At 36.0% G+C, this 13,898-nt stretch overlaps 1 long non-coding RNA gene across 2 annotated transcripts in view; it reads right to left on the reverse strand.

The window, feature by feature from the left end:
- Positions 1–11,334: 11,334 nt before the first annotated feature.
- Positions 11,335–13,898, reverse strand: part of LOC116732511 (uncharacterized) — a 2,908-nt gene continuing 344 nt past the window's right edge. Inside the window, exons 2-3 of one of the 2 annotated variants that reach the window (XR_004341806.1) lie at positions 13,840–13,891; positions 11,335–11,703 (exon numbers count right to left, since the gene is read on the reverse strand). This is a non-coding gene — a long non-coding RNA (uncharacterized LOC116732511). Of the gene's footprint in view, positions 11,704–13,839; positions 13,895–13,898 lie in introns of both variants that reach the window. The other variant, XR_004341807.1, reaches the window with a different exon arrangement.

The following is a 13,898-nucleotide window of genomic DNA, read 5'->3' on the forward strand; positions in this document are numbered from 1 at the left end:
TCTTACAAACATAAAACCTCTCGACAACAACAAAAGACTTTGGAATAAACCACACATCTGTCAATACAAAGAAGGTTTGAGGATTTACATCAGAAACACAAATGATGAAACCAAGGGAGTAACTTTGTGTTGCAAGTTGGTGGAGATGAAGAGGAGCTGGGAGGCTTGTCAGATTAATAGGCCCTTTTGAAAATAATCTTTTTGGAGTTATTAAACATACTAGAAAACAAAAATATGTTAACACATATGTAATCTAATTAATCTATATAATGTCTTTCACTTGGTGATGAAACTGCTGACAAAGGAACTTTTCAGTCATTTTCTAATTTATGGAATCAGCCTGTATTTGCTGAATTTTTGCCTACAGTAGAAAAAAGTTTCATAATTCATTAATATTTTTTGTGAAGAATTATCACATAGTTGCCTTTTATTGTCTGATTTTATCAAGTGATAAAAACATCAACAACATCAGATTCTGTAACAATCAAAATGTTATTAAACTTTTCAAAATCAGAATAAGTAACTTCTGTCTAAACCAAATGAATCAAACTTTGTATTTTTAAACTATGTGATTCTGACTCCACAGCTGTCCCTCAGTAGGTTGGCTAAACCTTTTGTCCTGCTGACTTACACATAGCAGATGAGATATGATGTGTCTTTAATATAGCAAATATTAAAAATGCAAAACCTGTTTTGGGTTTGGTTGGGGAAGTTGGTGAGTAGAGTGACCATCGATGTTACTGGATTCCCTAAAATGTGGCTTAAACCTGAGATGCTGATGTTTGAATATGTAAAATATATATTATCTCTGCTAATAAATCTATAGTTTGGTTTCTGTCAGTTCTAGAAAAGAGAGAGAAAAAAGCAAATGTCTCTTTATAATGGCCCATAATTTAATTTTACTTAATAGTAGCCATGATTTAAAATGTTATGTTAATGTATACTTTATGAAATATTTCATCCTATTTGATGACAAACCACAAAACTATTTCCTACACAAAAAAGGATGTAGAAACATCTAACAGGACATTCTGTCCGTTGCAGTTTTATGTTTTTTAAATTTTCATTTTGCATCATTAGGAAGTGATGCTTGAAAATTAGTGGTGGTTGATTAGCTAACTGCACTTCTGATTATCTGTCAGAAAATCTATGTTTGTATTAACTGAAATAAAATACTCCAAACTGCGCAGCAAGAGTACATGTTAAGGTGATAAAAGTTAAGCTAGCATAACTAACCTACTCTCCACTTTCTAATTAAAGCTTTTTACTGATCTGTGAAATGTTTTCCCTTTGGATCTTATTATCTTGCTGTCTTAGTGTTGACAATTAATATCAAAACTTTGCGTCCCTTTCTCAGATTATTTGCGTGATTGTTTCATTTCTCCGACCACCGATATTCCTGATTCAATGCAAAGCAACAGCGCATGTGGCGCTCAGTAAGTCACGTGATGTCCAATCCACCAGATCAGTGGTCCCCAACCAGCGGTCCGCGGCAGAAATAATGATCTTTTATTATGAAAATCCTAAACCGGATTTTACCGGTTACGTCTTGCGCGTCAAAAATTGAGCCACCTTGCAGCAGAATGAGTAACAAAACAACATCGGAGTGCAGTGAACCGTCGCTATATCGCGGTCTCCCTGCTTCGCGGATTTGCATCGGGCATTGTGTTCTGCATTCTGATTGGCTAAACAGTCTCTCCGCTTCTTCTCTACCTGTGTGTCAACAATGTTGCGGTTTATTATGTACACATAAGTAAAACAGCTTGCCATATTTAACATGATCAATGGTGGCATGTCGGTTTATAAGAATCTTTTTGCCCAGAAGAAAAAAGAGCGACAACAGCTACCGATAACTATGTTCTTCTCTCGAAAAAACACACCTGCACCGCGGGCTTTAGAGAAAAACCCGCTACAGAGCGGAGTCAGGCTGCAGCGGCTCAGTCAGAAGAGCAGTGAAATACACGCGAGTCACTCACTATTTGTCCTACTGTACTTTTTTTTTTGTTTTTTTCATAATCATTTTTTATTTTCTCCCGTTCTAATCCCATAACTCAGGTCGCGGTGGGGGGGTCCTGATCTCCGCAATTCGGGCACGGGAATCCGCTTTCAGTTCATATTAAAATTATTATTTTACAGTACAGTAGTTATTTGTAAAAAAAAAAAAAAAAAAGTTTATACAGTACTTTTTATTTGTTAAACAAATGTTGGGCCTGTAAAAAGGTTTTGTTCTTTGGTTTCAATGTATTATAGAGTATTTCATTGTATAATAATTGTAAAAAAATAAAGTTTCCTACTTCGTGGATTTCGCCTATCACGGGTTCTTTTTGGAACGTAACCACCGCGAAAAACGAGTGGGTTAGCCCCCACTAAGAGTTGCATTTAAAAAACTGTGACAGGTTCTTATTCTATTATAATTATCTCCTCCTCCTGTTTATTCCTCTAATCCTTACTACATCAACTGTATTTTGTATCCTATATAAATGCCTTCCTTTTTATTTCATTATCCCACCTAATTTTCCATATCTTCTTACTTTCTTCTCTCCAAACTATACTTTTGCCTTCAGATTTAGATAACTTTATTGGCATATCAATATCTTCTTTTTTAACAGCCTCTTAGCCAACCTATCTGCTCTTTCATTACCCAAAATACCCAGATGAGCAGGAGTCCAAAATAATATTACATTTTTATTTTGTTCACAAATTCTGTGATGAACAGCCATAATCTCATATAATATATTTTGATGATTATTTGTACTTCCTTTTTCAATACTCAACAATGCAGATAATGAATCGCTACAAACTATTATTTTATTTATATTAGTATCCTCCACCCATTCTAAAGCTAAAAATATAGCACATAATTCGACTGCATATATACTGAGATAATTAGATGATCTTTTTGAAATATTACTCTTTAATTCAGGAATCACTACTGCTACACCAGTCACTTCATTTTTGGGGTTTTTCGAACCATCAGTATAAATTTGCAAATAATCATTATATTTATTCTGTATTTGATTATAAAATTCTTGGTAGGTATCTGTTTATGTTTCTTTTCTTAATATTTGATAATGATTTGTCTTATATAAATATTTCCATGTCCATGTAGGTCTCAAAAGCCACAACACTGTTGGACTAAATTCTTTGTTATATACATGAAATGATTTTTTGCTCTGTCATCCCCAACCAGTGATGCCATAGTTACTTGAAAAAAGTAACTTTAATCAGATTACTGATTACTTCCTTGAAAAAGTAACTTAGTTAGATTACTGACTACTTGATTTGGAAAGTAACTAAGTTACATTAAAAGTAACTTTTAGTTACTTCAGCAGCTGCTAACAACAACGCTGTGAAAATTACATTGATCTTTGCCAATACTTAATTGTAAGCTATTTTATAACGGTAACATCAACAATTGTGTCTCACTTATAAGGTTGAACTGAAGGGGAGATTTTTAATGATTACAGTACAAAAAAAAACGTTAGTAATTTGTGCATGTTTTGTGTGTCCACTATTGTCTGGAAAACTAAGAAGGATTTAACCCCCCAGCCTCCAGGTTGTGCGTTACGGCCCTGAGTTTGGTGTCAGAGCGCAGAGCTCCTCCTGCGGCTCCACAATTCAGATGGCTGCTGCACAGGATTGTGACACTTATCTTATTATAATAATTATATTGGCGTTTAGTTGCACAACTTTACGGACTCGTTCATTCGTGGCTGTTTTCACGTTATTGCTCTGTTCATATTAGTCTTGATGTTTCCAATGTTCTGGATAGCTTAACGTAATTGACAGGTAATATATTAGCTTGACATTAACAGAGGCACAGCGGGGACGGATCATCCGGAAAATGATGGAATAAAAGTCACCATTTTCTTTTTTTCCTCTTCTATTATCTTTCGACCATTTCCATAACCTTTTGAATTACTTGTTTTTCTCCTGTCAAACATTTTCCATTTTGTTTCTCCTTTCAACCATTTTACATATGTTACTTTCCGCATAACCTTTGTTTTCTGTATAATTGTTTGATGTTTTATCACTTCACATTCCCAAAAGCAACACTATGCTCTCCTCCACAACTACAGCAACTTTGGTTTAACTCCAGTTCCACATTTTCCATATCATGGTCTCCAGAACATCGAGCACATCTCCTTTTTCCTTTACACATTTTTGCAACATGGCCAAATTCCTGACAATTGAAACATCTTACTGGTTTAGGCACAAATTCCCTGACACTAAATCTTATCAAGCCAAAGAAAACCTCCTCTGGCACTTCTTTTGTTTTCAAACTCCACCAACACAGTTTCTGTCTCAACTTTCTCTGGACCCCTTGTCAGCCTTCGTGCTCCTTTACTTCCAAATTTCTTTCTTTTAAATTCCCAAATAAATCTTTCATATTTACACTTAAAGGCACTCCTGTGATAATTCCTTTACTCTTCATTATTTCTTTTTTTCACCCCTTCTCCTATAATATTCATAATTGGATTTTTTAAATTATTCTGCTCTTTCCTCAATGCCTTCACTATCAGTGCCTTCTGTACTTCCTCACTTCACTTTTTCCTCTTTCTTTCAGCGGCTCGCTGCTTCTTACCATCCTTCCCCACCTTTTCCTTCATTTTGGCCACCCATCTCTTCCTCATCACTACAGTCCAAACTATTCCAGTCACTTCTTTCTAAATCCATCACTGCCATGTTCTGATTTAAGTCCAAGCTAACAGCTGCTTTTGCCTGGTTGCAATGACTAGCCACAGCTCTCTTTCCTTGTTCGCCGTCTACACTCCACGTACTCATCGTCCCAGCTCATAAATCTACTTGTTTTGTCTTTGAAATTATAAATTGACACTCCAGGACAGTCTTCAGAGTCGGCAAATAGACACAAAGAGGAACAAGTTGTTCTGCGCAACCATAGGTTTCAAAATTAGTTTTCTTTTTGCTCAGCTTCCTCTCATCTACTGTACATCATAACATGTCAATATAATATATTCCAGTGATACAAGAGCAAATGTTCCCTCAAATAGGGACCATTTGCTATAAAACCAAGAATTGTGATACTTAAGTGCCGATTACTGCAGTGTTTGTTCCTTACTTGCAAAATTAGGCTAAATATCGGTACAAAACAAAAATAAATGCATTGGAAAAACACCATATTTCTTCCTTTAAGTTAAATCCAAAACAAATTACTTACCATAAGCACGTCATGAAGCAAAGAACTGAGCACTGCAATAAAGATCAAGGTTTGGTCAGACATAATCCAGCTGGTTAAGAATAAAAATCACAATGTGATTACCGTATTTTCCGCACTATAAGGCGCACCTAAAACCTTCAATTTTCTCAAAAGCAGACAGTGCGCCTTATAATCCGGTGCGCCTTATATATGGACCAATACTGAGCCACAACAGTTCTCGCAACTACGGTAAGCAGCCGCCGACTTCATTTTCCCCAGTAGAAGAAGAAACGCAAGGTGCACGCTGGGATTTGTGTAAAGATCCCAAAATGGCTCCTATTAAGAGACACGCTTACGATGCAGAGTTTAAGCTCAAGGCGATCAGTCACGCAGTAGAACACGGGAATAGAGCAGCAGCCAGAGAATTTAACATGAACGAATCAATGGTGCGGAAGTGGAGGAAGCAGCAGCTGTTCATTTTCAGAACGCTGGTTTGTAATTTATTAATAAAGTTTGACTGACCTATCTGACTATTTTGTTGACATTCCCTTTGGCGCAGTTCCATCTAATGGATGCATAACGTAACCCCAGCTTCTACGGTAGCGTCTATTCTATGCGCCTTATAGTGCGGAAAATACGGTGTATTCATTTTAGATGAAGATTAAAAAAAAAAAGACTGTATAAAAATAATAAAGACATAAATATCACATTATGTCCAATGTTTGTAAAAACAAGAGACCAAAGCCGCTTGAATTGCAATGCTGATTACAAAATGAGGAAAAAGACTCGAGTCTTCTCTTTTCAACACTATTAGATCTTAACAGAGATACACGGCCACAATGTTTATCATGAAGAAATATTTTCATTAAACTCTGAGCAGAAAGTCAGTGATGTACTTACAGAAAAAGCCCAGCATGCAGAGCAGAGCAGGTTTCATCCTGGCATCCAGAACGGCTGCACAGCTCAACTGAAAGGCTTCTACTTGGTTTGAATTGTGTTCATATAAAAGGAGAAGTTAAGTCTAAAATATATATGACATCAATAAGTTTCATGCGTCTTCCTCTTACAATCCCCTCTCTGTGTTTCCTTCCCTTTCATACTAACTTCACACCACAGCAGCCACTGAGGCTGCAGCACTTGATGCTGGTTTGTATTTCCTGTCCGTTGCAGAGATATTTTAATCTTATGCACAACATTCTGTTCAGGCTTGCAAAAAAATATACAAATAAACAAAAAACACTAAATTTGAATCCATGTTGCTATACAGAGTTGCTATATAATAGTTTGCAAAAAAACAGTTTGCTCATTCTCATTTTAAACATTCTCCTGTTTGATGTGTGAACTTATAAAGAGAGAGAAATATTAAAACAGTAACTTTGACTTTCTGCCACTGACTGACCTCATCTGCTGAGCACCATCCTGTCTGGTTTTACCCTCTGGCCTGTTATAGGCTGCAGGTCACCACCACCAGAACAGAACAGCCACATAAATAACATTTGCTCAATGAACAATGATAGATTGCTGTACAGATACTGTGCATACTTGTGGATTTTTTGAGGAAGTTGTGAGAGAAACTACATCATACAGAAACCTTTCTGGGTAAAACTTAAACTCAGGGCCCTTTTGCTGCCCAGCAAACAATTCTAAGAACGATGGGGGAACATGCATCTCACAGAGCATCACCATGGAAACTTATCAGCACATTTCTAATCACATTTTGTGTGTGTGTGTTTGTGTGTAGGAACGGAAGTGGACGTAAGTGTTAAAATGGCGGTCATATCAGATAATCAGTTGTACGTGTTTCCTGGAACAAGGTCTGTGAATAAAAGATGGCTGATCTGGTGAATAACATGTAGAAACCATGTGTTAAAAACGCCATTTTAGCTTTAAGACATGAGGTGCAAAGGATTATGGGATGAGTCGGGCATTTGAATGTCTTTAGGTGTCGTCCTGGGTCAAGAAATAAAGAGCATGATAATTTGTGTCACTCATGTTAGAGATTTAACAAAATATCATGCAACACTCTGTGGTTAATGTGTCAGGTAAAGGTAAATGAACATTTTATAAAATATATTGATGTTATATTCAGGATGTATCCATCAGTCCATCAATTTTATTGCTAAAGCTTAGTGACGGTCAGTGTGGAGCTGATGAGGCCTGATTAGTCTGGACAGAGTCAAATGGTCACAGCTTTGGTTGTTTAATACCTGATTCACTAGTTAACAAGGTGAGACCTATGGTGTGTTTTAGTGCTCATTTATCAATTATATTCACAAACGTTAAAGAGTTAGAGGGAAATGTAGACGACACAATGACCCACGTTCATTCAAGGAAAGATTATTCATCATCAGTAGCATTTTTAAGGGACCACATTTTTTCTCCTTAAAAATATATGTTGAAAAAAATTTAAGAATTCCCACTATAAGACAAAAAGTATCACATGATAATAAAGCAGAGGCTGTATATAAAACCCTCTATAGTGGACAGTTAGAATGAATTAATTTGTTTTAGGGCTGTAAATCCAAACTGCAGTTCACACTATTGACCACAAGATGGCATCAAAGAGGACTGTGTTGAAAAGCTTTGAGTAATAAAACATTATTTTAAAACCAGTAAGCTTCATTTGACAATCACTAATGATGTCATCCTTCGCCTTGGTTAGTTTTTGTCACCAGTCTGACAGATTTTCCACTTGTTACCATGGCAACCTTCTCTGTCCAGTGCATGTCCACACTGGTCTTGTTTATGTTCTAGAAATAATCTGGTCATGTCTTAAGAGTTCATCTTTAGTTAAATATGGCCAAAGTTTTAGAACAGTTCATCCAATTTCAGAATCAAAATTTTGTAATTTTGCTATTGATGCCCAACGTGAGTCAAAGAGCAAATGAACAAATTATTGCAAGTTCATGTCCCACAAACTCTCCAGTACTACAGCGCCACACAGAGGATAATAGGTTGAACTGCTTTAATAAAATAAATTCACATTTCTAATGTAGTTAGTGTCTTTATATTTTGTTTTTTGCTGCTGAGGCCTTGAACTTAAATACAGCATTGAAACAAACTCACTTGTTACATTTCCTTTTTCTACTTAAAGAGACAAAGTAACAAGAATGATCTTATGCACCATTTTCAGATTGGTGCATAATCTGAAAATTATGCACCGCTTTTTTGTGAAGCGAGATCTTCACAACAAAGCTAAACTCTTAATATAGTGGACAGTATGTTTGTTTTCATTGTGAGACATTTAAGGCTATATTTTATATGTAGCACTATGAGAAGTGAGTTGGAAGGTTTTTAGCTTTAGGGTTTCACAAAAGAAAAGAAAAGCATGAATAAATTTAAGTCCAATCACATTTGCTAGAGTTAATTGTGGGCCTGTTACAATTAAAGGGGCAGTATAATGTGCTTTCAAGTCACATAGTACAATTTTATAGTACAATCATGAAACTATGTTACCTAACTTGACTTAAAAGAAATTTGACTTTATAATTTATTGCCTTGAAATTGGGGCTTTGTCTCTTTAAAAACTCCTGCTCTTTCTGAAACTTCGTCTTCAGGAAGTCATCATAACATCGCTCCTCTATTAACCTAATAAAGTTTTTACCAGCGTTGTACTGAGAAGTAGCTTGTATAATGCAGAAGCACATCTCTACTGGATGTTTGCTAATTGCTGCTGGCTAGTGTGAAAGAGCTGAGTGGAGGAATGAAGGGAGAGGGCTGATCTGTGAGGCGGGAACTCTGAAGCTGGACTTCCACCTTGAGGAGCTTCATCCTCAAGGTGGCGCTAGCTCCACCCAGGCCTTTTTGCACAGTTGAATGGTTGCCATGGAAATTAAAGGATTTCTCAAACATGCATGAAAGAATCAAAATAACACTCCCGTTAAGTTTTTGATGAGTGAATAACATTATAACATGATGTTATAATGTTATGTTGAATCTCAAAAGAGTCAATATTACATAAAACTGTCCCTTCATGTGACGTCCTGCTTGAGAACAGGCAGTTTTCAGGTCTGGGTGTATCTACACAAAATCAACTTAGGTGTGATAAACCACAGTTATGTTTGTTTTTGTTTTCCCTTATCAGTTTGTTGTTGTCAAACAGTTAAAATCAGAGAAACATGCAAAATAATAGTCAATGAGGAAGGGAGCACAAACACTTTTTCATACCACTGTGTTTCCTCTGTCGTGGTTCACCTGCCGTCCACTCTGGACCATCGATCATCCTGGAAACAACACAGAATACACAATCAGTAAGAACCACTGATCACCTTCCTCACCTGCAATATGTATCAACAATTAGCTCACCTTTCTTCATGGTGTGGCCCTGGCTTGATGCTCCCATTGACGGCCGTTCATCTTCCTGAACAATTACTATGTTCAGTAAATAGTTTCATCTTCCCTTTCTGATTGTCTGTTTACTAAAAAAACCCAACACCATAATGGCATATTCAACCTGAAGAGACTTTAGGATGTCTTAACTTTTCCTTTTATGAATGTTTTCTTTCATCAGTGGTTACATTTACAAATAATTGCAAGAACAGGAAGGACAATTTAAAATTACTTGATATAACTCAAACTGGTAGTTTAAAGAAATTTGAACTGAAAACACCTTTGTGATTCAAAATATTCTTTGCTGCCACCAAGTGGTGGGAAATAGAAATTACAACACATTTACTGCCCCCGTCAGCACAAATGGGAAGTGACGTTCTGACCAGTAATAGTTCCTTCATCTGTTGTAGAAAGATATTGTTGGTATTTAAATGAGGTTTTTGATGTGGTTGGAGCAAACTTGTAGTCAGACATACTCCACATGTTCTAGCAGATATTAGCAATTTAAATTATTTTAAAATAAATGTTACTTACAATACTGATTACAAAAATGTCCATCTTCCCATTCCCAGTGTTGGTAGTTGTCTGTTTGCCAAAAACCCAAAACTACATGGACATATTTACCCTAAAGTGACCTTAGGTTTGTCTTAAGTTCACTTTTTATGAATAGTTTTTATCAGTGGCTACATTTATAAATAATGGAAGAAGAGACAAACAGCAGTTTAAAAATACTAACAGAATCACATCAGCAGTACCTTAAAGCTGAAACACTTCCATTCAGCATGACGAATAATGTGTAGGATTTGTTTTTATTAAATTTCACAGATCTAACAGAAAATATATGTAAAAGACAGATTTTTACTAAAGCAAAAGGAGGGCATATCTGATATTTGGAAAATATTTTTATTCACAGGATTGTAATAAAAGCATACAAAGATATGGGATTACACAAGATAACAGCTTTATCTGATGCAGTATGCTGAAGAACAGGGCTGACCCAAGCCACCATGGGGCTGGAAGCAAAATTTGGTTTTGGAGCCCTGCTTTGTTTCTGCTAATGTGGATTGATCCAATCAATAGTCAGATGATTAGATCATTCGCACACCTGCTATAAATTTATTAATCTCTGGCTGCGCCATTTTAAATTGTATCCTATATGCTAGTGGTAGTAAAACTAACTAAATGTACTATTGCATAGGATTTACAAGAGGGAATACATACATAGATATTATTGAACTACTAATAATTCCAATAGCTAGATATTAAATTTATACTAGGTGAGTTTTCTCGCCTGTGAATGTGGATCAGTACTGGGCTGATTCTGTGCCTTCAAATGATTTTAACAGGCTCCTGGAGAAGATTCTCATACTTAAGAAGTTGATGTAAAAAATAATTTTGTTTTTAGCCACATAAAATATCATGTGCAGCAGCAAACAATATATCACCAACTACAGCTAAGATTAGCTCATTGATAGAGCAATGCAGTAGCCATGTAGTCTGATGTAAAAGCATTTTGCTAGACAAAGTCAAACTTGGGAAGTTTTAATATTGTTATCAAATGTTAAACGACAATGAACGAAATGTTTATAAGCAAAGAAAAAGGCCAACAACTCATAAATATATAAGACAACAACAAACAATAAACTCATTTAAAGTTGATGCTTCAGTTTCACAAAAATACAAAGATTGCTAGCATAAATGTTTAGCTGTTGAATTTTTCCATTAGTAGCTCCACAAATATTTTTGATAAAACATTACATTACCAAGACACATAAAAAAAATACCTTTATCTCGACTTTTTTCTATTCTTCCTCTTTCTTTCCTTTGTCCCTGAAAGCTAAGTTTTCTGCGCCATTGTTTTGCTAACTTATCTTCCACTGGTTCACTGCACATTACAGGCAGCTCATATTACCGGTGAAGCGTGACCCACTGTGGCCATTTTTATTTTTTTGACTGTAGATTATTATTATTATTATTATGGTTGTTGTTGTTGTTATCAAATATGTTATTGTATAAAAAAAATCACAACTTTATAAGGAAATTGTGTGTTTTTGTTAATGTAATCACATAGAAATCATTAATAACAAAAAAAAAAAAATGAATCACTTCCACTTGAGGGCCCCCTAGCAGCCCCGGGCCCTAAGCAGACAATCAGTTTGCGTTGCCTTTGCCTTGGACCAGCCCTGATGGAGAACCAACCATCACATTCCTCTTTCCTGTCAATTGAGAAATAATTTGAGTCACATATTAATCAGCATCAAAAATTATATAAAAGCCTCTGATAGCTGAACATGTTCAAAGATAAAATCATATTTTAGATTCTAATTCAGTGTGACGATCCCCTCCCGTCCAGTAGGTGTCTCTAGTCCGCTATTTGTTTGTTTTTGTTGTTTTCAGGAAGCAGGTAGAGGGGCTGTTAATAGACCCTTTTCACAGTGACGTCAGACAATGGCCGCCATAACTCAAAACTGGGTATCTTTACTTCCGGTGTGATTTTGCCTTGGGAACCAAGCTGAAAACTTCCCGCATTCTCATAATCTTAAGGATATAATAAAAGGTAAGTTTAATAATAACAGCATTTAAGTGTTAGATAGCTGTTACTAATCATTGTAAATTCACCATTCTCTATCTGTGTATAAAATAAACAGCCTCCGATCGGAGAGTAAACCACCTAGCAGCAGCTTTAGCCACATTTAGGAAAAATATACTCTCTGTCGCGCTGTAACGTTTAGAGGTTCACTTTCTGTGTTTTATAAAACGGTGTTTACGTGTTAGATAACCGTTATCAGTCATTGTCAATTTACCATTCTCCAACTGTATTCAAAGGAACCAGCCTCTGATCATGAGTAAACCAGCTAGCAGCAGCTTTAGCCACAGTTAGGAAACATATACACCGCCGCCTGTCAGTGATGTAACGTTTAGAGGTTCATTTACCGGTGAATCATTATTTTTTATAAGTTTAGAAAAAACAAGACAAAAGCCACAAATAACAGTTGGGCTTGACGATATTTCTGTTTTTCCAGCAACAAAATGCGCATCTCCATGCACTGTTCATGTTTCTGTCACTGCTAACTGTCACAGAGTCTCTCCCAAAGACGCAAAGAAGGAATAAAAATAAATACACAAGAAAATATTAATGTGCAATGATTTGGATAAATAACTTTAATCTGATTACTGGATTTGAAATACGAACTCGTTAGATTATTCGTTACCGAAAAAGTGGTCCGATTAAAGGCATTACAAAGCAGCGGCGGCACCGGACATCTCTGCTTATAACAAACAAATCCCTATTTTATGGGATGAGTGGCAACTCCAGTCTATAATTTAATAATCTGATCAAGATTAGAGCCTAAAACGTTATAGTTCAAAAACAGTAAAAAGTTCTGGTTAAGGAACAGTTATGTCACGTAGTTAGCTAGCTAACAAAATTCACTAATGCTAAGCTAACGGTTACGCAAAACAAAAATACCTACCTTCATAGTCAAACAGGTATTGTTCGGTGAAGAATTTGTAGCCTTTGTCTAATTTAGATTTTTTTGTCAGAGAGAACTGGTTTGCAAATCGTGATATATCTTCAAATCTTATTTTAGGCAAATGTTTTAGAGACTGTGTAAACTCCATGCTCCGGTGATCTGTCTGATCAACATATGCTGTCAGATTTATACATCTCTCTCTCTCTCTCTCTCTCTCTCTCTCTCCTCTCTCTCTCTCTCCTCTTCTCTCTCTCTCTCTCTCTCTCTCTATATATATAATATATATATATATTAATATATATATATATATATATAATATATATGAAATAGACAACTTTATCATTACTTACTATGTACACCGGAACTAAGGATACACAGCTTCGAGCCAAAACGGAAGTTGTGTGACGTCATGTGAAAAGGGTCTATTGGATGAACCGGGTGGCTGATAAATACTGACATCCAGTCAGTCACCGGGTCTGCTTGATTTGGCCTCCGGACCAGACCGGAACAAGCAGCATTGGTTCACGCTTCTCTCTGACTGGCTGAGCAGTTCTAACAGCGCATATTTTGGATAAAATAAATGATTGTTTCTATGGATCAGCTCGTCTGTCTCCCATTTTTGTCATCGCCTACGAGTGGGGAGTGATTTACTTTAAATCTCCTGTAAAATAACATATCAGGGCAATAAACTGATACAATTAAAAACACCATTAAAAAACAATCTAAAATTATTATTTGAATAATAAAATATTAATTTGAATGCAGAATCAAACCACCTTTTATAGCAATTTCCTTTGTTCAGGTTACTAAATTTAAGCAATACTTTATGTCTATTATGTAGATGTTAATCATCTGAACCACATGTTGAGCTGCAGTTACCTGGGTTAGCAATTAGCATAGTCAGTATCTTCTGCTGGATGATGAATCTTCTCTGCTGA

Source organism: Xiphophorus hellerii, chromosome 14 (genome assembly GCF_003331165.1).
Source record: "Xiphophorus hellerii strain 12219 chromosome 14, Xiphophorus_hellerii-4.1, whole genome shotgun sequence".
In the NCBI taxonomy this organism is placed as follows: Eukaryota; Metazoa; Chordata; class Actinopteri; order Cyprinodontiformes; family Poeciliidae; genus Xiphophorus; species Xiphophorus hellerii.